Genomic DNA, 26,124 nt, shown 5'->3' with positions numbered 1-26,124 from the left:
AATGAATGATGAGCCATGCCCCGGGATGAAAGTGCTAGCCTAAACTCTTCCCGGAGGTGAACCTCTATGATGCGCAAAGTATCTGGGTTGAAGATATCTACACTAAAAAAAAGAACTCAATATTATGATGAATATTTTGTTTATGTTTGATATACTCTACGTTACTGTGACAACCACAGGCAAGGCTGAACCAATTGCATGCTCATGCTTATAACATGCTTATATATTTAATTTATTGAATGAAGGTATAATGAGACAGAATCTTTTTACTCCATTCTTAATCAAACTTGAATAGAGACGTTTGGTTCTGTAAATCTCCACCGGAGTGCGTTGCATAATCTGGTCATTGGTGATGAAGCTGTGTGACTAAACTTAGTCACTAGATAGCATAACTGAGGCGACTTAATTATGAAACAGCACTCTGAATAAGGACAGTGAAGGTGGGACTTATGTAAGTCCCAGAGGGGGGACAATGTAGAATATTTTTTATAAAGCTGGGTATAAATTTATCAAGTATAATCAATGTTAATATAGCCATTTTATTCTATAATTGTTTCTGGTGGTCAAGCATGTGTGTTTGTGTAGAGGTCTGTCTTGAAAAGGAATGTGGGGCCCCTCACATATGGTAAACTGAGTCTTCTGTGTTGACAATAAATAAAATATGGTAAGGCCTCTTCAAAGAGGTGTCCAGTGAGACATATGGAATGTATTAGCCACTCTTTGGTAGATCATATGTATTTAAGCGGGGTCAAACCCATTTTTCTGGAGTTGTGCTGGGAGCAACTCAGATTTTTTATCTCTGATAATAAAGTCTATCTTCTGGCATCAAAACCCCAAGACTTTAAGAGTGATGTTTCACAGAGGTGGCAGAAGTCACAACAATAATGGGGTGTAACTTAACTTCTCCGATTAGTTTGATAGAATGGCTCTGCAATGGTGAAATAGGGGCAAGAAATTCCTGTTCAATACGGAACCAGGGAAGGGCTCTCTCAGGTGGAAGTGACCAGTGAGCCAAATGTCTGAGATCAAATGCATAATAATAAAACAAAATCTTGGGTAGGCCTAGCCCACCTTTGTCAATCGGCCTATGTAACTTATTAAAATAAAATCTAGGATGCTTACCATTCCAAATTAAGAACTTCGCTATGCTATCAAATTGCTTGAAATATGAGAGGGGGACATCTACAGGGAGAGATTGTAGCAGGTAGTTGAGTTTTGGAATACAATTCATTTTAATACATTAACATTAACCTTCCCAATCATCGATAAATGTAATGAAGCCCACCTGCCCATATCGGTCAAAAACCTTTTTATTAAGGGATCAAAATTAACTCTAAATAAATCAGAAAAATATGCCCAAATACTTAATGCCCTGTTTGGGCCACTGGAAGGCGCCTGGATGGAAAGCCGTTACTGGTCAGTACGCTGTCAGAGCCAAAGTTTCGGATTTAGACCAACTGACTCTGTATCCTGATTCTGTGGAGGCAAGGCATAGATCTAGTAGGGTCGGAGATGAATAATAAAATATCATCTGCGTAAAGCAAAAGCTTATGCGCCATACCTCCCACAACTACCCCTGGAAAATCCTCTTCCCTTCTTATTGTGGCTGCTAATGGTTCCAGGGCAAGACAGAACAATAATGGGGAAAGAGGGCAACTCTGCCGGGTGCCCCTATCCAGAGTAAAATGATCTGAAATTAATCCATTTGTTTGTACCGCCACTACCGGCTGTCTATAAAGTAACTTAATCCATCCAATAAAAGTATTCCTGAACCTGTACATTTCTAAAATATTAAAAAGATTATCCCATTCTACCATATCAAATGCCTTTTCGGTGTCAAGTGAGATGGCAGCGACCGGAGTCTGATCATTCACCACTGACCACATATTATTGATGAAATGCCTAATGTTATCAAAAGAGCTGCGGCCCCAAATAAACCCTACCTGATCTATATGTATAAGAGTTGTCATAACTTTACTTAATGGGTTAGCCAGAATTTTTGACAATATTTTTACATCTAGCTGGATCGGGGAAATTGGATGGTAACTCTTACACTCGCTTGGATCTTTGTCCTTTTTAAGAATCAGACTGATCCGGGCTTGTGTCAAGGTTGGTGGAAGCTTTCCATTCTTTAACGATTCCATATAAACTTCTAGCAAAAGTGGAGCCAATTCTGTAGCATAAGATCTATGAAATTAGGGCTGAAAAGTACCAGGCTTTGGACAAAGGAGAGACTGTTTTCTCAGAAAGCAGCATTTTTGCCAAGCATCTTCGGCTCCTCTGGAGGGCTGAATTATACCAGGCCCTACCTGGTGGTCTAGTGGTTAGGATTCTGTGCTCTCACCGCTGCAGCTTGGGTTTTATTGCAAGTCAGGGAAGTTTTTTCACTCCAAAAACTGGCATCTTCGACACACTGTTGAGTCTGAGGGAAAGGAAAGTAGTGCCTCCACGAGGCAAAAAACAAGTTCCTTCTAGACATGTCTACAGTCCTCCACTCTGCAAACTGAGCTATAGAAGGCATGGGTTACTATGGTGTGTGTTCCTAATTTACCCAGCTACCGGTTCCACTGGAATGCTAATATCTAGTGCCTTGAATGTCAGGGGGTGTTAAAAAAACACAGCTGAGCAAACCTAGAATCTTCTGATCCATAGTCAGATGTGTTATCCATTGCACCACCAGCCCACCACAAGTCAGTTTGCTACTTCCAGAGTGGTAGGGTTGCCTTTGATGTGGTGTGTTTGAAAAGTGCAAGTTTCCTCAGTGTCATGAAAAGCGTGGAAAGAATGATAACTCATTCACTTTTCGGTGCTCCAGAATAATTGCAGCACATTGCCTTTACCTGGAAAGGAGAAAATGTGACATCACAATGCCCCAGTCTGAGAAAGCAGAAATGATCTATAAGGAGAAGGATTTGAACCCACACCTCAACGGGAGACTGCAACCTGAACACAGTGCCTTAAACCGCTCTGCCATCTTAGGTAAAAAAAAAATGGTTGCCTCTTTAGAGCCATACTGAAGGACAATTAGCTAAAAGCTAAAGGTTTCACTGTTCAGATGTTGAACGCAGTGTGCCTCATTGGTGCAGTTAGGCAGTGAGTCTGTCTCATAACCTGATGGTTGCTAGTTCAAGCCTCATACAAACTGTAGCAGCATTGTTTAATTTGGACAAAGGAGAGACTGTCTTCACAGAAAGCAGCAATTTTTGCCAAGGGTGTTCCACTCCTCTGGAGGGCTAAAATGTACTAGGCTCTCCCTGGTGGTCTAGTGGTTAGGATTCTCTGCTCTCAATGCTGCAGCCTGGAGTTGCTTTTTTTTTCATGCCAAAAACTGGCATCTTCGACACACTGTTGAGTTTGAGGGAAAGGCAAGTAGTGCCTCCATGAGGCAAAAAAAAGTTCCTTCTAGACATAATCAAACCAGCATCCTGAGGATGGGCAGTGGACTATCTATAGTCCTCCACTCTACCAACTGAGCTATAGAAATGAATAAGACCACTGAGCCAGCCAGAAGACAAACCTAGAATCTTCTGATCCATAGTCAGATGTGTTATCCATTGCACCACTGGCCCACTGCAAGTCAATTTGCTGCTTCCAGAGTGCAGGGGTGCCCATTGATGTGGTGCATTTGAAAAGAGCCAGTTTCCTGAGTGTTATGAAAAGTGTGGAAAGAATGATAACTCCACTTTTCGAGGCTCAAGAATAATTGCAGCACATTGCCTTTAGTCTAGCAAGGCAAGATGGTGGCGCGTGCACAACACAAGTCTCAGCATCTCTCCAGTTTTTGCAAATGACTTATTATCAGTTGTTTGTCACAACTTTGCATTAACTTCATACTGCCGTCACACACTATTGAACATCAAACTTCGCTTGTGGATATGACATTAGACCTCGATCTGCTACCTTCAGAGTTACTCCGGTCCCCGGACTCGAGTGAGTCAGCCAGTCCAACAGGAAGTGCCCATCGCCGGCACCGTGGCCGTAAACAAAGACAGGGTAAGTGGGGCGGCTTGCGGGCTAAGTTAAAGCTCAACCCACATCGACTAGCGCTACCGAGCATCTTCCTCTCTAATGTACGGTCTCTGGCAAATAAGATCGATGAACTACGGCTCCGGATTTCTCAGCGAATGTTTTTGGACTGAACATTATGGTTTTCACGGAAACTTTCCAACATTTCCAACAATTCCAACCAGCGCGATTGAGCTAGAGGGGCACAATATCTATAGAGCTGACAGAATGGCTGTGGACTGTGAGCAAAGGTGGGGGTGTTTGTATCTATGTAAATAGAACTTGGTGCACCGATGCTGTTATTACCAAATCCCACTGTTCTGCTGATATTGAGTACCTCTTTATCAAGTGTAGACCCTTTTACCTGCCCCGTGAATTTACATCTACCATTATCGCTGCAGTATGTGTACCCCCAGATGCTAATGCTAAGCTAGCCATGAAGGAACTCTCTTCTGTTGTTAGTAAACTGCAAACAATGCATCCGGACAGAGCTTTTATCATTGCTGGGGATTTCAGTCACGCCAATTTGAGGACAGCTCTCCCCAAATTTTATCAAAAAGTTTCTTGCCATACAAGAGGAGACAACACTCTTGATCATGTTTATACAAACATCTCTGATGCCTACAATTCTCGGCTGTTGATTCTCGGCGGCCTGGCGGAGAACTCAGAAATGTCGACTTGATTGAATGTCGATTTATTCTCTTCACTTCTGCAGGCAAACGGATGGAGATGCGGATTGCTCGGCGGTCTCCTTCGGATCCGTTAGAGTGTTCGGTTGAACATAGAGTAATCTCAACTCGTCCAGCGAGATGGAGATTGTATATCCACAGTTTCAAGTCGGATGTTACTTCCTTGTGCCACGAGGTTGCACCTGAGAGCAGCGATGAGCTACGTCTATACTCAGTGAACAAAGTTGCTGGAAGCAAATCCCAGAAGCATTTCAGAGGTATTTCTACTCCTGATGATGTCATGGTTTGAGGGACGTTCTGTTGTATGCCTCATCCAATAGGAGTTGAGAGTTCAATCCTTTAGTGAGCAAGGCTTCTTGGGATTTGTAGTCTGTTTTGGACTCCCTTTGTTTGATTTTGGCGCGATTTTTATCAGTATAATTTATGACCTGGTATGTGAGGGCTTGAGTTAGGTTTTTACGACTGTGTTAGGCCTGCCTTTGTCTTCTGTCTGAATACATGAGGCCCAACATTGGATAATCTGATCACTTATCCCTGTTCCTACTCCCCAAATACACCCCCATCATCAAATGTGTGAAACCCACAATGAGGACTGTAAAAGTGTGGCTGGAAGAAACAGACTCTTCACTACAGCATGAGTTCCAGAACACAGAATGGAATGCATTTGCTTCTCAGGCCAACCTGGACTCACACACGGACATTAATACCTACACAAATTCTGTTCTGCAACACATCAACAGGTGTGTTGACAAGGTAACCACCCATAAAACAATTAAAACATACCCCAATCAGAAACCCTGGATGAACAAGGAAGCCCGACTCCTGCTGAAGGCACGTGATGCTGCTTTCAGATCTGGCAACCGGGAAGCCTACAATTTATCCAGGGCCAATCTGAAGAGGGGAATTAAAGCAGCCGAACACAATTACAAACTGCAGATTGAGGACAAATTTAAGAACAATGACCCCCGACGTATGTGGACAGGCATTCATGCCCTCACAGATTACAAACCAGCAAACAGCTCACTGATCTTGTTATCAGCCCCTCCCTCTGCAACTGGACCTTGGATTTTCTCACTAACAGACCACAGTCTGTTAGGATCAGCAACCACAACTCCTCCACCCTCACTTTGAACACTGGTGCACCACAGGGCTGTGTGCTGAGTCCAATCCTCTACTCCCTCTTCACCCATGACTGCATACCTGAGCATGGCTCCAACTCCATAATCAAGTTTGCAGATGACACCACGGCGGTAGGCCTGATCAGCGACGACGATGAGATGGTCTACAGGGAAGAGGTACAGCACCTGGCAGTGTAGTGTGCCAACAACAATCTCACACTCAACACCCAGAAGACCAAGGAGTTTATTGTGGACTACCGGCAGACTAGGAAGGGCCACACATACACTCCCATCTACATTGATAGGAACGAAGTGGAGCGTGTGACTAGCTTCAAGTTCCTGGGTGTCCATATCTCTGAGGATCTTTCCTGGACCTACAACACCTCCACTCTGATCAAAAAGGTGCAACAGTGCCTTGAAATTGAAATTATCCTTACAAACTGTGTCACAGTGTGGTATGGCAACTGCACTGTCTTAGACCAGAAGGCCCTCCAGCAGGTGGTAAAAATTGCCCAATACATCACTGGAGTTCAGCTACCCTCCATCAAAGACATTCACCACATTCGCTGCCTAAGGAGGGTGAGAAGCCTTATCAAAGACACCTCTCACCCCAACCATGGTCTGTTTACTCCTCTCCCATTTGGGAGACACTATAGGAGTATTCGTTGTCGCACCAGCAGACTCAGGAACAGTTTCTTTCCCTCAGCTGTCAGCCTATTGAACTCTAAACTCAGGCGCTGAACACTACATCCAACTCGGACTACAGAGTTTTTTTGCACATTTCCTTGCACATTTCTTTGCACATAATTTCTACCTCTTGATGCCGCTTGCACTTTTATGGTCACCAGCATATATATATATATATATATATATATATATATATATATATATATATATATATATATATTTACATATATTATACCTCATTCTGTACAATGCACCTTCAGTGTTTATACTGCTTCATTTGCATCTTGTACTGTATTCATAGACATTTGCATTGAGCTGGTCTCTGCTTCTCTACCTCATAACTTTGCACTCCATAAAAATCTTTATTGTATATACTCACATATATTTATATATCTATTTTTTATATATACATATTGCTATTTGCACTTCTCGTTAGATGCTAACTGCATTTCATTGGCTCTGTACCTGTACTTTGTGTTGGGCCTCATGTATTGAGATAGAAGACAAAGGCAGGCCTAACACAGTCGTAAAACCTAACTCAGGCCCACATACAAAGTCATAAATCTTACTGATAAAAACCGCGCCAAAATCAAACAAAGGGAGTCCAAAACACTACAAATCCCATGAAGCCTTGCTCACTAAAGGATCAAACTCTCAACTCCTATTGGATGAGGCACACAACAGAATGCCCCTCAAACCATGACGTCATCAGGAGTAGAAATACCTCTGAAATGCTTCTGGGATTTGCTTCCAGCAACTTTGCTCGCCGTGTGTAGACCCAGCTCATCGCTGCTCTCAGGTGTAGCCTCGTGGCACAAGGAAGTAACGTCCGACTTGAAACTGTGGCCATACAATCTCCATCTCGCTGGACGAGTTGAGATTACTCTGTGTTCCACCAAACACTCTAACGGATCTGAAGGAGACCGCCGAGCAATCTGCATCTTCATCCGTTTGCCTGCAGAAGTGAAGAGAGAAAAGATTTATTTTCCATCTTCAATCAAGTTGACGTCGCTGAGTTCTCCGCCAGCCCACCGAGAATCAGCAGCCGTACTGCCCGTCGACAGAGCGAGGAAACGGCCTCCCGTCATCACCCGAGCCTCGAGGAACCGAGTTGGAGTTAAAGGATGGATGAACACACATTCTACGTCCTCATACGACTCAAGTAAGAGGTTTACGTCTGGGCAGGGATAAAATATTATAGTGTGTTATTCTTGTGTATCAAAGTTATTGCTTGTACAGTTTACGGACCGCCGAGTCCACTCATTGCAGCTAATACTCAAGGTATTTAATTATCACAAATGATATTTGCTGTGTTGTAGTCCAACCACATTGGACTGTTGTGCATTTCCGCCATCGCGGGTGAGACCGGCATGTTGAGTTTATCCATTAAAGAATCAAAGACCGCGGGACGGTTAATGAGCCGTCCACCGTGTCTCTGAGTGATAAACTAACAGCTGCTTTCTCTCCCATGATCGCGAAGTCAGCTTTGGGGCCGTCACTTTATTCTCTCTCTCTCTCTCTCTCATACTAACCACACACACGCGACCCTTCACAAACATTCTCACACACATTTTTGGCTGGTAGATAGCTTCGTGATAAAGCTCAGCTTTGTCCCTAAGCTATCGTACAAGCTGATACACGCGATAAACTGGTAGACGCCATTGATTGGTTTCTCTCCGCACACATTCGCGGCCATATTCTCTGGCCGGAAGTCTCGCGTGACATACTCTCCACGAGAGTCACGTCTGCATTTTGTGCACGTCCCTCCTTACACACACACACACACACACCCACTCACACATACACCCTCATGTGTTATAGGATTATTTTGATTTCCATATCTAATCATATCACTGTTTAGTTTGTAGTTGTAAGTCGGAAGTTTATTGACTGCATTGTATTAATTATTAATTGATATTACTGCATAATATCATAAATAAACTTTGTTATATTTCAAAGAGCAGTGTTTTCATTTGTTTTGCATACACCTGTGTCACATGCTGACGGGATGTCAGTGCTCGGATTCAAGCCTTCATTCGTTGTTTTTTTTCCTCTGAAAATCGATATTCTTCGGATGTCTATTTTCCTAAGAAAACAATCTAATATTGAGACTGTTATACTATCTGGTTATTAGTCCCTGATTCCAGGGTGGTGCCCCGGCAATATTAATCCTTATTAATATTCTATTGATTTTTGATAATTGATAATTATCTTTGATGATTGTTGAATTTGAAGGATCAATAAGCTAGTGTTAATTTTAATTAATGTTTCATCGATGTTAATGATTAGTGATTATCTTTGATAATTGTTGATTTAAAGGATTAAAAAAGCTAACATTGATTCTCATCAATGTTCTACTGATTTTTAATAATTAATAATTATCTTTGATAATTATTAATTATTGCTTATAACCAAACCCACTCCTAAACATAGCACACTACATTTACTGGAGCCCCATATAAGGTTTTAATGAGTTAGATTCAATTAATTAATTTCAATATTAATTAATAACTAAAGAAATAATTATTAATTATTTCTGATAGTAACACTGATCTAAACAACCAGTAAAGCCCTACATTTGTACAATGACAATAAAGTTAAATCTAATCTAATCAAATCTTTACCTGGAAAGGAGAAAATGTGATGCTCCAGTATGAGAAAGCAGGAATGATCTGTAAGGATGCCGTGGCTTCTGCCGCATCTGTGAAAAATCACTCTCAAAGTCTTGGGGTTTTGATGCCAGAAGATAGACTTTATTATCAGAGACAGAAAAGCTGAGTCATCTGCAGAGCAAATGAAGCATTTGGGTTTCTACCCAGAGCTTATATACATCTGATCTACCAAGGCGTGGCTAATAAATTCCATATATGTCACTTTTATTTATCATTTTGTTCTGTGACTCCAGTCTGTTGTTTTTTTAAGAAGTGGAAAAAAACTTCTGTGGAGGGGCCTCACCATATATTTTCTCTAGTGTCAAAACAGGAAACTCAGTTTTCCATATGTGAGCAGTTTACCAATTGTAGAATAAAATGGCTATATTTACATTGATTATACTTGATTAATTTATATTCAACTTTATAAAAATATTCTATATTCCCCCTTTGGGACTTACTTACATATATATATATATATATATATATATATATATATATATATATATATATATATATATATATATAAAAATGTATATTCTCGAATATAATCCTGTTGCTTTCGTGTACCTCAAAACATCATCTGTCATATCTAATTTCCCTTGTTTTTCCGCCAAAAGACTTTAATGACATGCCTTGGATTCCCTTTGCTTGCAATTTTGAGTGCAATACTTGTCCTTCATTGTTATAGACTGTGCAGAGTAGAATAACTTGCTCAACTGTCTCTACTTCATCACAATGACTGCATAACCCATTATGGTGCTTTTTTATTTTATATAAATTTCCATTTAATCCAGTGTGACCTATGCATATTCTTGTTATTATTGATTCTTCTCTTCTTCTTAATAAAGGTGTGGTTCCTCCTCCTGTACCCACATTTTCCTGTATCTTATATAAGTGTCTCCCCTTTATTTTTCCAGCCCAAAGTTTCTGCCAGATATTATTTGCAGCTTTATGAATAAGTGCCTTGGCTTCCAATTTGCTCATGTGAATTATGAGTTTGACATTATTACATTTTAATGAGTTTTTTGTTAGTTTGTCCAAAATCTCATTTCCTTCTACTCCTACATGTGCAGAAACCCTGAGAAAACTAATGATGTTTCCTTGATTATGCAGTGTGTACAAGAGTTGTAAAATTTAATATATTATTTCTTGTCTACAGTCAGAATGTGCAAATTGCAGACTTTTCAGGGCTGCTAGAGAATCTGTGCAAATGACTACTTTGTCAAGTCTTACTTCTTTCACCCACTGGAGAGCCAAATATATTGCAACCATCTCAACCATAAACAAGATTAAAGTGTCTGGTGCTCTCTTTTTAATAGCTACCTGATATTTCAGTACATACACAGCTGCTCCTGCTTTTCCAGATGGTGGGTCTTTTGATCCATCTGTAAAGATGTCTACCATATTATTATATTTTTGTTTAATATATTGAGTAACTATACAATCCTCTGTCAAGCCCTTATTTTCTTTGATTTGTTCTTGTAGATGTGTATCAATGCAGGGCAAAGGAAATAACCATGGTGGAACTACAGGTAATGGCACACTTTGACTATATTTTCTTTGATCAAGACCCACTGATTGGGCGGTTCTATTTCCTGTCCATCCTAAGCTCTTGATGCTGCCTTGTGTGTGTTCCCAGAACTCATTGTAGGGCCTTGGACCACTCAAAATGTCAGCAGAGACCGCATGGCCCTTTGTTCCATAATCAAAGGAGAGACATTGAACTCAGTTTCCCAGGATCCTTCACAAATTCACAACTGGATGCGAAGTCCCGCCCATGGACCCAGTCTCAAATGCCATTGGTCGAAAGCGGCCTATGACTGATGATGTCATCTTGTCAATAAAACCAGCAGACAGATGTGCTAAGCTCTGGCTGGCTGTTAAGGGACATCTGTACTGTGCACATACTGAAGGAGTTTTCCCTCCGTTTTGGACTGAGAACAAAGAGACCACGTTTTTCCAACCTCACCATTTAGCCACGGTAAAGTAAGATTAACTTAGGTTTGTTCAAGTCATATAGTATACTTATAACAACCGGTTCAGTTTCACTGTAAAGCAACAGTGAATTTATTTTGAAAAACGGAAAGGCGACCATTTTCCCTTCTCCCTCTTTTTCATTCAACGTTGACTACTTTCTGCATTCTTCTCCATCACTGGATCCGAAGAATAAAGCAGAGACGCGTCTTTTCGCTGACGAGCGTAAGACAAGGGACCATCCAGACCATTTTCTCCTGACTGCTCAATGCAACAGGAATTCCAACGGACAACCCTACTGAAATCACACAGGATTTCCCAAGTAAGGCTTGATATCTGGGCAGATTTAGTTAGAAACTGTGATTTTTCCTTGCGAAACTAAATCGTATTTTTGATTCTAAATGCTGATGTTTTGAGTATATTTGTATGTTAAACTCTGCTCGCTGTTTGCTGTTTTGAGTTGGGAGATTTGTATTTAGTTTTTTTGGGGGGTTACGTTATGTTTTGTTGAGTGATCTGAACTAGTAATTCAGTCCCACTGTTACGAGCGGTTACCCTCAATTAAATTGCATGCACTTTTCCTCTCTCTCTCGCTCTCATGCTCTCTCTCTCTCACTGATATTCATTGAGTGAGCAGCGCCGCGGTTTATGTTCGACTCAGGCTGGTGAACCAAATTCTCCCGCCTGTTTCGTCAGTTCCTTTGTGTGTCCACTCATTTCCACCCTCACGTGGTATCAGCTCCATTTTGGATCTAAACCCTCCATTTTGAACCTGATCCTCCATTTTGATTCCTTTGTTTCCGCATCTGGACACACACACACACACACACTCATATATATATATTCACACACACACACTAGCATATAGCTCCACTGTTAGTTTAGGATTTCCTTGATTTTTTTTTTTTTGGATTATATTCAGATAGTATTGGCTGTGTTCACTACTGCTTGATTATAATAAATCTTGTTATATTATAATAAGTACTCCTGTTTGTTTTTGTTTGAATATTGTGTTGAAGCCAGCCTCTGCCACGTGAAGAACTCCCAAATTACCTCAGAGTACTGTTATTTTATTGGTGTTAGAAACTAACTGTAACTAGATTACTATTAGATTTGTATAGCAATAATTTAACTAGTTTTTCCCCTTTTTGATTATTCTGATTAACAATTAAGATACTCAACCTTCAGGGTAGATTTTGTTTTTGTGAGACTCAATCAGTAACTTGCTATCATTTTTCTCTTTTCAAAGAGTGGTGCCCCGAGAATAGAATTTAATGAGTTAAATTCTATTATTTAATTATTATTTAATTGTTATTTAATTATTCAATAATTTATAACAATTAATTATCGATTATTTCTGATAGTAAAACTGATTTAAACAACCAGTAACACCTACATCATCAAACACAGATTTTGTGGGATGCACATCATTGTGTCCTTTTAATGATACACAATAAGCCATTGATAGTTCTTGACGCCTCACTATCAATGGCATTTCACCCATCTCCACGTGCAGGGCATTTACAGGAGATGTATTAAAAGCCCCACAACATATTCTAAGAGCCTGCGTCTGCACCACATCTATTTTCTTCAGTAGTGAATCACTTGCTGTTCCCTATGCCATGTAACCATAATCAATTGCTGATCTTATAAGCACACAATAAATGTTCTTGAGTGAATTGCGTCTTACTCCCAACTCACATCCTACCAGGCATCTCATAACATTTAGTACTCTTTTACACTTTGTAATCAGTTTTCCAATATGTACAGTAAAGGTCAACTGTGTGTCTAGCCACACTCCCCAAAATTTAACCACATCTACCTGCTCAAGTGGATGACCATATACAGGTGCATCTTAATAAATTAGAATGTCGTGGAAAAGTTCATTTATTTCAGTAATTCAACTCAAATTGTGAAAATCATGTATTAAATAAATTCAATGCACACAGACTGAAGTAGTTTAAGTCTTTGGTTCTTTTAATTGTGATGATTTTGGCTCACATTTAACAAAAACCCACCAATTCACTATCTCAAAAAATTAGAATATGGTGACATGCCAATCAGCTAATCAACTCAAAACACCTGCAAAGGTTTCCTGAGCCTTCAAAATGGTCTCTCAGTTTGGTTCACTAGGCTACACAATCATGGGGAAGACTGCTGATCTGACAGTTGTCCAGAAGACAATAATTGACACTCTTCACAAGGAGGGTAAGCCACAAACATTCATTGCCAAAGAAGCTGGCTGTTCACAGAGTGCTGTATCCAAGTATGTTAACAGAAAGTTGAGTGGAAGGAAAAAGTGTGGAAGAAAAAGATGGACAACCAACCGAGAGAACCACAGCCTTATGATTGTCAAGCAAAATCGATTCAAGAATTTGGGTGAACTTCACAAGGAATGGACTGAGGCTGGGGTCAAGGCATCAAGAGCCACCACACACAGACGTGTCAAGGAATTTGGCTACAGTTGTCATATTCCTCTTGTTAAGCCACTCCTGAACCACAGACAACGTCAGAGGCGTCTTACCTGGGCTAAGGAGAAGAAGAACTGGACTGTTGCCCAGTGGTCCAAAGTCCTCTTTTCAGATGAGAGCAAGTTTTGTATTTCATTTGGAAACCAAGGTCCTAGAGTCTGGTGGAAGGGTGGAGAAGCTCATAGCCCAAGTTGCTTGAAGTCCAGTGTTAAGTTTCCACAGTCTGTGATGATTTGGGGTGCAATGTCGTCTGCTGGTGTTGGTCCATTGTGTTTTTGAAAACCAAAGTCACTGCACCCGTTTACCAAGAAATTTTGGAGCACTTCATGCTTCCTTCTGCTGACCAGCTTTTTAAAGATGCTGATTTCATTTTCCAGCAGGATTTGGCACCTGCCCACACTGCCAAAAGCACCAAAAGTTGGTTAAATGACCATGGTGTTGGTGTGCTTGACTGGCCAGCAAACTCACCAGACCTGAACCCCATAGAGAATCTATGGGGTATTGTCAAGAGGAAAATGAGAAACAAGAGACCAAAAAATGCAGATGAGCTGAAGGCCACTGTCAAAGAAACCTGGGCTTCCATACCACCTCAGCAGTGCCACAAACTGATCACCTCCATGCCATGCCGAATTGAGGCAGTAATTAAAGCAAAAGGAGCCCCTACCAAGTATTGAGTACATATACAGTAAATGAACATACTTTCCAGAAGGCCAACAATTCACTAAAAATGTTTTTTTTTATTGGTCTTATGATGTATTCTAATTTTTTGAGATAGTGAATTGGTGGGTTTTTGTTAAATGTGAGCCAAAATCATCACAATTAAAAGAACCAAAGACTTGAACTACTTCAGTCTGTGTGCACTGAATTTATTTAATACACGAGTTTCACAATTTGAGTTGAATTACTGAAATAAATGAACTTTTCCACAACATTCTAATTTATTGAGATGCACCTGTAATGTGAGTTTTACTGCTGATATTCCATCCTCTCTTCCACACTGCCCCATCATCAACATATCATCAATCGTCCCATACTCGGTTCAGCCTGCTGCATATACTTCCTTGGGGTGTTCCATTTTCAATTGGATAGCTGTTAGTACACGATGTTCCCACCCTGACCTGTATTGTTCGGTTATATAAAAAAAATCCATCACCAAATTATATACTCTACCACCAATACCCAATGAATTTAATTTAATCAGAAGCCTCTCTTTCCATAACATGTCATAGGCTTTCCTCACATCAAAAGAATACAGCTACAACAGATTATTTGCATACTTGAGCCTTTCTTACATCTGATTCCAGGCAAAGCACTGAGTCCATTGAGGTTCGACCTTGCCGAAAACCACTTTGATATGGAGAAAAAAGGTTTCCGCGTTCAATAAAATGCATTAGTCTATCAGTTATCATTCTTTCCATAAGATTACACATATTTGATGTTTGTGCTATTGGTCTATAGCTAGTGGCTTCAGAATGGTCTTTACCAGGTTTTTTAATAGGAATGACAATTGAATGTTTCCAGCTAGAGGGAAGTATGCCTGTTATCCACACTTTGTTGCACAATTCCAGTATAACTTTACACGCCTCATCAGACAGGTGTTCAATCATGCTTTAACGTATCTCATCATCCCCTGGGGATGTTTTCTTTGCTCCAGCACTAGCTCATTTAAGTTCAAATGATGAGAATGCAACAAAAATAGAGCTTTCATTCATATTACACTTCTCTAACACATCAGGGTTTTCTCTTCTTACTGTCTCTCTGGATTTCTTAGCTTCTTCTTTCAAATTACTATTACTATGTACCTTAACAAACACTTTAGCTAACATTTCATCTTTATCTTTGTTAGAAATAGCAATTTCTTTACCATTTTTAAGTACAGGCATGGTATAATTTTTCCTGATTCCTCCCATTTTCCTTATCATATCCCAGATGTCAGATATCTGTGTTTCCCAACCAATAGAATTACAAAAATCCTTCCAGTATTTCTGCTTTGCAGCTCTAATAGTTCTTCTGACTATAGTTCTTTTTATAATTAACAAGATCATAAAAAGCATATGATGATTTAACTTTCCTAAATGCATTATTCATTGCTTTAATTGCTTCTCCACATTTATTATTCCACCATGGGACTGCTTTCCATTTCTTTGACTTGGATACCTTCCCAATTATCTCTATTGCTGTATTATGTATAATAGTATATATTCTTGAGTTATACTCTTCTACTTCAGCATCTAATCCACTTAATTTAACTAATATGTTACTACATTCTGTTCTGAACTTCTTCCACTCTACAGCCCTTAGTTTCTATCTGGGTATATGATCTTCTTCTGCTATTTGTACTTCTATTCTAATTGTGCAACATATAGGATTGTGATCACTTCCTATTGTGGACTCTTTCAAAATTTCCCAAGTACTTTTTCTTGCCATATCTTCAGAGATTAAGGTAAGATCTAATACTGATTCTTGACCATGTACTATATCCAAGCTTGTGCCATTACCATCATTAAGACAAATCAGTCCTTTTTCATCCAACATTTTCTCAATTATACAGCCATTAAAATCTGTACTAGTACTCCCCCACAGTTTATTACGAGCATTAAAATCACCACACCATACTACCTTATGATTATAGGAGCTCCCAATATCTTCAAGTATCTCTTTACTAAGTCTGTTACATGGATTGTAAAAGTTGATCACAGTAATGCCACTACTATCTGGCCAAATTTCTATAACTACTGCCTCTAATTCATTATTGTTTTTAACGCTAAAACTCAGACCTTGTTTTATAAAAGTAGCCACTCCACCTCCATTTCCTGTTTCCCTATCCTTATGTGCAATTACATATCCATGCGAAACAAAGTCAAGGTGTGGTTTAAGCCATGTTTCTTGTATGCATATGACATCAGGTTTCTTGTCTACTTCATCAATACATTTTTTAAACTCTTGTCCATTTGCAATAAGAAATCTCTTAATTTCCTTATTTTTTAATATATTTTCCACACTGGACGATTATGTGCCTGCTGGTCCGGCTCTAAGTGCTTCATTAATTGATTCTATAGCGCTATCTTGCACATCCAGGTATTTGTCTGCTTCTCTAATAATAATCTTGATCCTTTCTGTTCTGCTAGATATTTGGGCTGAGCAATTAATCACTTCTGCCATAAACATTAGCAACTGATTTGTGTCCACCACTAGAGATTCTTTAGTTACCCTACAATGACTCTTTCTCTCTTTCTCAGGTAACTTAACTGCATTTAAGGTGCCATGGCGGGACGTCGATGTGTTCTTGACTCTCTTAATGGCTTCAGCATATGAAATCCCCTTTGTCATTTTAATGTTCTGTACCTATACTGTTCTTTTCTTCACAACACATCCCCCGTAAGCAGCACTATGTTCTCCCCCACAGTTACAGCATTTTAGTTTTATTCCCTCTCCACATGATCCATACTGATGTTCTCCACCACATTTCCCACAGCGTTGCTTACTATTGCACACAGCTGCAACATGACCATATCTTTGACAATTGAAACATCTCATTGGTGGTGGTATAATCTCTTACTGGATAGCTCATAAACCCAACCATAACTCTAAGCGGCAGCTTTATCTCCTGAAAATGAATCAGTACCAACAAACTGTCCTTTTTCACTTCATTTCTCACATATTGCAGTCATTTAACCTTTGTTACTTTTGCTCCAATAATGTTGCTCTTAATCACCTCTTCTGACATGTCAGTTGGTACACCATATATCACCCCGTTGACCTACTTTTTCTCTTCCCATTTTACTGCTTTGCATGCCATTGATTTGAATCGCAGAGCCATGTCATGTTATTTGTTATCACTACAAATAATTAGTAAATTTCCATCACTTAATGTTTTTGCATGATCAATATTTCCCAATTTTGATTTCAGTGATTCCATCAATTTCAATGGGTTATGAGAACCTTGCGTATATATTACTATAACATAATTGTATAATTACCTTATATTCCTCCTTTTTTGAGCTTGCCGATTCATTTTTCGTCATCACTTTCTGTAGTACATCTATGTAGGTGCTACTGGTTGTTTAAATCAGTTTTACTATCCGAAATAATCAATAATTAATTGTTATTTAATTATGGAATAATTAAATAACAATTAAATAGTAATTAAATAATAATTAAACAATAATTAAATAGAATTTAACTCATTAAATTCTATTCTCGGGGCACCACTCTTTGAAAAGAGAAAAATGATAGCAAGTTACTGATTGAGTCTCACAAAACAAAATCTACCCTGTAGGTTGAGTATCTTAATTGTTAATCAAAATAATCAAAAAGGGGAAAAACTAGTTAAATTATTGCTATACAAATCTAATAGTAATCTAGTTACAGTTAGTTTCTAACACCAATAAAATAACAGTACTCTGAGGTAACTTGGGAGTTCTTCACGTGGCAGAGGTTGGCTTCAACACAATGTTCAAACAAAAACAAACAGGAGTACTTATTATAATATAACAAGATTTATTATAATCAAGCAGTAGTGAACACAGCCAATACTATCCGAATATAATCCAAAAATAAAATCAAGGAAATCCTAAACTAACAGTGGAGCTATATGCTAGTGTGTGTGTGTGTGTATATATATATATGAGTGTGTGTGTGTGTGTGTGTGTGTGTGTGTGTGTGTGTGTCCAGATGCGGTAACAAAGGAATCAAAATGGAGGATCAGGTTCAAAATGGAGGGTTAGATCCAAAATGGAGCTGATACCACGTGTGGGTGGAAATGAGTGGACACACAAAGGAACTGACGAAACAGGCGGGAGAATTTGGTTCACCAGCCTGAGTCGAACACAAACCGCGGCGCCGCTCACTCAATGAATATCAGTGAGAGAAAGAGAGAATGAGAGCGAGAGAGAGAGGAAAAGCGCATGCAATTTAATTGAGGGTAACCGCTCGTAACAGCGGGACTGAATTACTAGTTCAGATCACTCAACAAAACAAACATAACCCCAAAAGAAACTAAAAACAAATCTCCCAACTCGAAACAGCGAGCAGAGTTTAACATACAAATATACTCAAAACATCAGCATTTAGAATCAAAAATACGATTTAATTTCACAAGAAAAATCACAGTTTCTAAACTAAATCTGCCCAGATATCAAGCCTTACTTGGGAAATCCTGTGTGATTTCAGTAGGGTTGTCCGTTGGAATTCCTGTTGCATTGAGCGGTCAGGAGAAATGGTCTGGATGGTCCCTTGTCTTGCGCTCGTCAGCGAAAAGACTCTGCTTTATTCTTCGGATCCAGCGATGGAGAAGAATGCAGAAAGTAGTCAACGTTGAATGAAAAAGAGGGAGAAGGGAAACTGGTCGCCTTTCCGTTTTTCAAAATAAATTCACTGTTGCTTTACAGTGAAACTGAACCGGTTGATATAAGTATACTATAAGACTTGAACAAAGCTAAGTTAATCTTACTCTACCGTGGCCAAATGGTGAGGTTAGAAAAATGTGGTCTCTTTGTTCTCAGTCCAAAACGGAGGGAAAACTCCTTCAGTACGTGCACAGTACAGATGTCCATTAACAGCCAGGCAGAGCTTAGCACAGAGAGGCCGAACTTCATCTGTCCGCTGGTTTTATTGACAAGGTGACGTCATAGGTCGTAGGCCGCTTTCGACCAATGGCGTTTGAGACTGGGTCCATGGGCGGGACTTCGCATCCAGTTGTGAATTTGTGAAGGATCCTGGGAAACTGAGTTCAATGTCTCACCTTTGATTATAGAACAAAGGGCCATGTGGTCTCTGCTGCCATTTTGAGTGGGCCAAGTCCCTACACCTCCCCCCTTTGGTCTTAAGGTTGGGGTTCCTGCCACAGTCCTTGAGAGCAACCCAAAAGTTGAACAGTTCCGTCCTTGAGAGCAACCCGAATGTTGTACAGTCCATGTGTCCTGGGTTTGCATGAGCTTAGTTCCTGGAAACATTAACAGTTCATAAAGGCTTTTGATACCTGGGCAATCATAGTAGGTAATATCTGGGCAGATGAATTCTAACTAGGCTAGCTAACATAATTTCTATCAAAACAGCACTTCACATCAGTAAAACACATCAAACATTGCAACAACCCTTTGTTATCCCTGAGTTTTCAATGATTATGAAAAGGAAAATGGGAAAGATTGTTACAGTTAGTATAACTGTTCCTGGGCAGAGTTAGGAGCAGTTAGTGGTAGAGGGGTAGACAGGAGCTTGAAACGCTGTGGAATAAGTGTCATTGCATCCAGTCTAGTGTGTAGTGTTTGGATGTGTCTGTGCATGGCATATGCGATAACTGCCGTGATGATCCAACCACTAAGGAGGAGTCCAAGGGCAGTCAAACTGATGGGGTGTTCTTGATAAGCCGATAATTTTCCTATATGATTGAAAAATGTAGTCGTGAGCCCAGTCGATTTGAGACTGAACTTTACTAATTTGGTCCCTTCAGCTAGAAGCTGTTGTTGAAGGGTGTCGTCAATAGTGAGGTTGTGGCCTCTGAATGCGTCCATCATCTCAATCTCTGAATCGTGTCTCTCTGGACTGAGATGGTGGAGGACAATGTCGGCTATATGTACCGTGGCCCCTTGTGGGACCTTCAAGAACACCGTTTGGTTTGGGATTGTTAATTTAGTGTTTGTGTCATGATGGTCGTATGACATTAGGATCTCGGTGGCAGGGGTACTGACAAGCCATCGACTACCAGCTCTTTCTACCCTAGATTCTGTCCCTTCGTCTTTAATAGACATACTAGCCTGGCATTTTTGCTCTGGGGTGTCAGCCCTCAAACCACACAGGTGGTCGGTTATATCTCTGATAAAGGGGTTGCTGGGGCAAACCCAATGTATGTCCTTGGTGTTCGTACACATGTTCAGATTGGGAATAAGGTAGAGAGAGGGGTCATCATTGTGGTAGGTGAGCACTGGTGGTGTTTTGATATGTACATGTACATTATTCTTCCAAAACCCAACGTTCAATATGGATTTCAGTCGGTAAATATTCTGTTTCTCTATAATGGGTTAGTTAAGGATAAATCCTATCTCTAGGTTCTGAGGATTTACATGGATGGGTATTGCACTGCCAAGGCTGTATGCCAGATGTATCTGAGAAGTTTGCACAACGGTGGTAGTGGCCGATCTAAGGATTTGTTCAACCATGTTTAGGGGAACTAGGTAGGATGGGATCTTTCCCCCACTCAGGCTGTTAACTGATGTGCTAATTTCCCTTACAAGGTCATGCATTAGATCTCTAACCATTCGCACATATGTTATGTCTGATCTCACAACATCTGACAAGGCATCCAGAGCATGCAAAGTGTTATTTAGAATTGCTGAGTTCATGTTTACAGTGAGTATGGTAACCTGTAGGGTTTTACCTAGATCCTTTAACTGTTCTTGTTGTAACAGGAGTTTCTCTTGGATTTCTGGCATTTCCTCTTTAAGTTCACCCATTTGTCTTTGGAGTGTACCAAGACTGACGCGAGTTGGCAGCCGAAAGGCCGATAGAGAACAGGGAACCAATGGCCGATGCTGCTACTAGCAGGCCACCGAGGAACCGCTTTGGTCGTTTAATCCCACTGAGTTCTTCCTCTGTGACTAGGAATTTCTGCAGTTGTTCTAGGATGTGGACAGTTGTCAATTTGGCATGTTCAACTGTGTCCTGGGTTTGGGTTCCACTTACCCTGCCCTCCGTCATCTGTGGAGGTAACTGGATGTGTTTGTGATACACATCCCAAGGGTCTAAACGAACGTATATTCTTTGGGTGTAGAGATGGCAATGGGTGATTAAGAGCCCAGTGGTCTCCTGTAGGACAATACCGGTTGGCAGGCCGGTTTCTACCACCTCATTGGCTTGTGTGAGCTGTAGGTTGAGGAAGATGCCAAGGATCCAAAGGAATTTCATCCTGAAACATACAAGAGTCTCGTTACCTTGTGTTTGCGGGAGCAGTCTTAAGGGTTAGTGCATGCTAATGTATGAGTAAAGCATGCGACACCCAACTACAAGAGACACTATTGTTGTGGGTCTGCTCCCCTTTGGAGTGGAGACTGTTCAAAGGGTTTGATCTGATTTGAATGGACCCATTTGTACGTTGGTGTTTGGTTTGGCTTCGAGATACGGATTCGGTAAACTCCCGGAGAGAGCTTCCCTATAATCTCAAAGGGGCCTGACCAGCTTGGTAGGAACTTTTTGGCGATGCCCACCGGTTTAACAAACTTGAAATAGAAGACTTTATCACCTACTTTATATTCGCGGTCAGACGTTTTCCTATCGTAATAGGCCTTTTGTCCTTTGACACTGGTTTCCAGGTTTGTTCGGGCCCAAGCAAACGTAGTTTGGAGGTGTTTGCGTAAATCGGTCACGTACTGATGTGCAGTATATGCGTTTGCAACACTGACATCTTCTGGACGGTGCAGCAGATGCAGTGGGAGAGTCATTTCCCTCCCATTCATCATTTCAAAGGGTGTGACCCCTGTGGTGCGGTGTGGAATAAACCTGATGGCCATCAGCACCAAAGGGAGTTTCACATCCCAATCTTTGCCATTGCTGTTGACATACTTCTTGAGCATGCTGACAATGGTACGGTTGGTTCGCTCAACCTGACCTGATGACTGGGGGTGGTATGCAATGTGGAATTTGGCTTCCACACCCAACATTTCCCACATTGTTTTCATCACAGCCACCGTGAAATGAGTGCCTCTGTCTGAGTTGATTGAGAGAGGTAGCCCCCAACGGCTGAACACATGGTTCATCAGCATGAGTGCTGTGGTTTCAGCCGTGTCATTGGGTGCTGGCAAACACTCCACCCATTTTGTAAATGCACAGGTGACAGTGAGGAGGTATTTGTTGCCTCGCGCCGACTTGGGTACTGGTCCGATCCAATCCATCTGCAGATTGGACCAAGGAAACATGATTCCCTTGACCTGCAGTGGAGCTTGATTCAGTGGCCGGGAAGGACGGAACTGACAACAGATCAAACATCCCTTTACGTAGGCATATGGTCATTTGAGCATAAATGACCAGTACGCAACCTGTTGGAGGGTGTAGTAGGTAGCTTTGTAGCTCCTGTGACCTCCAATGGGAGCATCGTGGGCATGTATTAGCATCACCCCCTATGGTCGGTCGGAACGACCCACCGGGGTGGACCTGGACCATTGGGAACATAGACCAACAGGCCTTTCTCAAGTTTCAGGTGTTGTTGTACCTGACAAAGAGATTTTAGTTCTTTTGAGTCCTATAAAGAGGATGGTAGGACCTGTTGTGTTTGAGGTTCCATCAACCGCTGCTGGATTGCCTGGATCACTGGGTCCCGTTCCTAAATGGCACTCAAGTCTGTATCGCCTGGTTGTCGACCCAGGTTCACAGTCTGCAAGTAGTTTTGGGGTTTTTCCCGGTTCTCTCTTGCCTGTCTAAGGGTGAGAGCATTCACCGAGCAAGATAGTGGTTTAGGGAGCCCCTCCTCCTTGAATTCCCATAGTGGGCCCTCTACTGCACCTCGCTTAGCTAAACGATCAGCTTCATCGTTGCTCTTTTTGTCGGGGCCAAGAGTTTGTGAATGACCTTTGACCTTCTTCCAATACACAGTCATCCCTCGGTCAGTCACGAGTTGGTCACAAGCCAGGAAGAGTTCAGAGTGTTTGATCTCTTTACCTCTGGCATTCTTCATGCCATTTTCTTTCCACATGGGGAAGTGTGAAACGAAACTGTGGCGGGCGAAGTTAGAGTCGGAGCAGACTACCAACTGCACAATAGCTGACCTAGCGGCTTGTTGCATCACAATGAGTGCTGTGGCAATTTCCGCGTACTGGCTAGTCTTTGCATCAAGTTGGTAACTGTCTGGCGCATGAACGACGTAATTGACCCAGACTATGCCCACTCCAGCTCGGGTCTGGCTCTCATGGTGAAAAGAGCAGCCATCCACATAAACCTTCGGGAGGTCTTGACAGACAGTTTCATCATAGTAATGATGATTTGAGGGAAGAGAAGGAGTGGTAACGAGGAAGGGTGGGGAACCTGTCTGTCCTTCACAGTCACAGTGATGGCACTCGGCCAGGCCCTGACCCGAAGCCATCTTGTGGTTCTGAGCATACCTGACTTCGATGTCGTAGCCTTGTAGTGCCATCATCCATGACGCAATGCGACTGTTGGACACTCGTCCTTCTCTTAGCCGCTGGCTATTGAGGAAGGAGACAGGCTGGTGGCAAGTTTCAATGATTACCTTCTGACCCCCGATGTAGCTGTGAAAGTGTTCCACAGCCCAGACTGTGGCTAGGAGAGCTTTCTCACAGTCAGAGACCTTCAGCTCTACACTGCTCAGAGGTCGGCTTGTGTAGGCAACGACTCGGTTCTCTTTGTCATACCTCTGTGCCAGGGTGGCGCTGAGGCAGTGGGAGGAGAAGCTCGCCTCTAAATGAAACTCCTTGTCCTTGTCTGGGTAGGCAAGACAAGGGGCTGAACAGAGCTTTGCTTTCAGTTCTCTGAAAGCCTGCTCTTGAGGGTCTCCCCATTCAAAGACCTTGTCTTTCCAGAGGAGCTCAGTAAGGGGCCTGGCTATCTCCACATAGTCCTCAATGAACTGTCTGGAGTAGTTGCAGATGCCCAAGAAGCTCCTGAGTCCCGATACGTCGGTTGGGGCTTTGATGTTTTGGATGGCTTGAACTCTCCCTGCTTGGGGTTCAATGCCATTGGCACCCACCAATAAGCCCATGTACTCAACCTTGGTGCGGCACCACTGACCCTTGGAGAGGGCCAGCTTGGATCCTGTGCTGGATAGCTGGCTGAGCACGTATCGTATTTCGGTCAGATGTTCTTCAAATGTCTGACTTGGCATGAGGATGTCATCCACATAGATCAGGTTGCCGCGGGCAGCAGCATCACTCATGGCTTTGTGCAAGAAGATATTAAACTCAGCTGGAGAGTTTGAATATCCGAATGGGCATCGGTTCCATGTGAACTGTCGATTGCCAAAAGAGAAAGCCAGCTTGTACTGATCTACTGGGTTGACTGCCATTGTCCAAAACCCATTGGACACATCGACGGTCGAAAAGAAACAGGCTCTTTTTACTTTCACAAGCTCCTGATCCAGATGGATCATGGGCCATCGTGAAAGAGGGACCCGTTTGTTCAGTTGTCAATAGTCAATTGTCAAGCACCACTTTCCATTTGGCTTCAACACCGGCCACAATGGGGAGTTATATGTGGAGTTACACTCCCGAATAATGCGTTTCCTCAGCAACGTGTCAAGTATCTCTTGGATTGACTCGTAGGCAGCTAAAGGAATTCTGTACTGGCGTACGAATGTGGGTGGTGCATTTGGGTCAGTTGGGATACGAACTGTATGGAGTTCAGTGATTCCACAGTCGTTGGAATCCCTTGAAAAGATCTGTTGGAAGTCGTGAAACATCTTCCGCAGTTCTTGTCTTTGACCCTCTGTCGTTAAGGCATCTGCCTTAGTGAGTTGTTGTGCTATTTCATCCTCAAATCCCGGATAAGGTTCCTCTGGTGGGGAACCGGCTTCGTCACCAGTTGAAATCATGTCACCCGAGTGAGCAGTGAGGGCATACACAATCATGTCCGTCAAACTTTCTGTGCCCAAGGCAGTACTGCAGACTTCTTTATTGTGTAGCCCCTCATGACAAGCAACTGTGATCATTTTGTTCGGGAAGGTGAGAAGGAGGGGTTCGAGGTTCTCCCCCCTCATCAAGGATGGAGGCAGCTCTCCAATCACGGGCACTGTCAGCTCGAAGTCATGAAACGAGCTGTCGATCAGCAACCCTAATGGTCTATGTGCTGTCACAACAATTGGTATGTTTGTTAGGTTCTGGACAAGCAAGTAAACTGAGCGGTTGTTGAGCTCAAGCAGAGGTGTACCACAGACGGTCAGGCTGAGTTCCCAGAAGTATGGCAAGGGTTGGAAGAATGCCTGTGAACCAGGTATCATCTGTCCCTTGAGGATCATGAGGCAGACAGGGGCACCTGCAGTTCTAGCTGGGATAGTCAGGTCAAACTTGCTTGCAGCCTGACACGCCTGAGGGATGGTCTGATCAGACAACATGTGTTCTGGATCAACCACTGCCTGATGGTTTTCAATGCTTGCCTGAGACCATAGGACCTGGTTGACAGTGTCCAGTAGAGCACCTAACCTAACAAGGATATCGGCCCCCACGAGGAGTGAGGGGTCAAGTTGGGGAATCACACTCATGAAGTGTGTAAACCTCTTCTTTCCAAATTGAATGGAAAGAGCACATATCCCAATAGCCTTGATGGGCCTCTGCGGTGACTCTGCAGAAAGAAGGTGGTGACTTCTGCACATGAAAGACAGAGAGGAGCTGTTCTGACACAGCTTGTCATACAAAGCTTGACTAACAGCAGACTTTTCAGACCAGAGTGCGACAAACACATCAGGTACCAAGATACCGTTAGCATGCACGCCTCCAGCTATGCAGGGGCTGTACAAAGCTGGGTTTGAGTTTTCTAGTGAGCAAAGGACTGATTTGTGGGTGCTTACGGGTCCGCCAAGCTGCGGTGT

The sequence above is a fragment of the Myxocyprinus asiaticus genome, chromosome 45 (assembly GCF_019703515.2).
Source record: "Myxocyprinus asiaticus isolate MX2 ecotype Aquarium Trade chromosome 45, UBuf_Myxa_2, whole genome shotgun sequence".
Classification (NCBI taxonomy): domain Eukaryota; kingdom Metazoa; phylum Chordata; class Actinopteri; order Cypriniformes; family Catostomidae; genus Myxocyprinus; species Myxocyprinus asiaticus.
Note: the sequence above shows the minus strand (reverse complement) of the source record.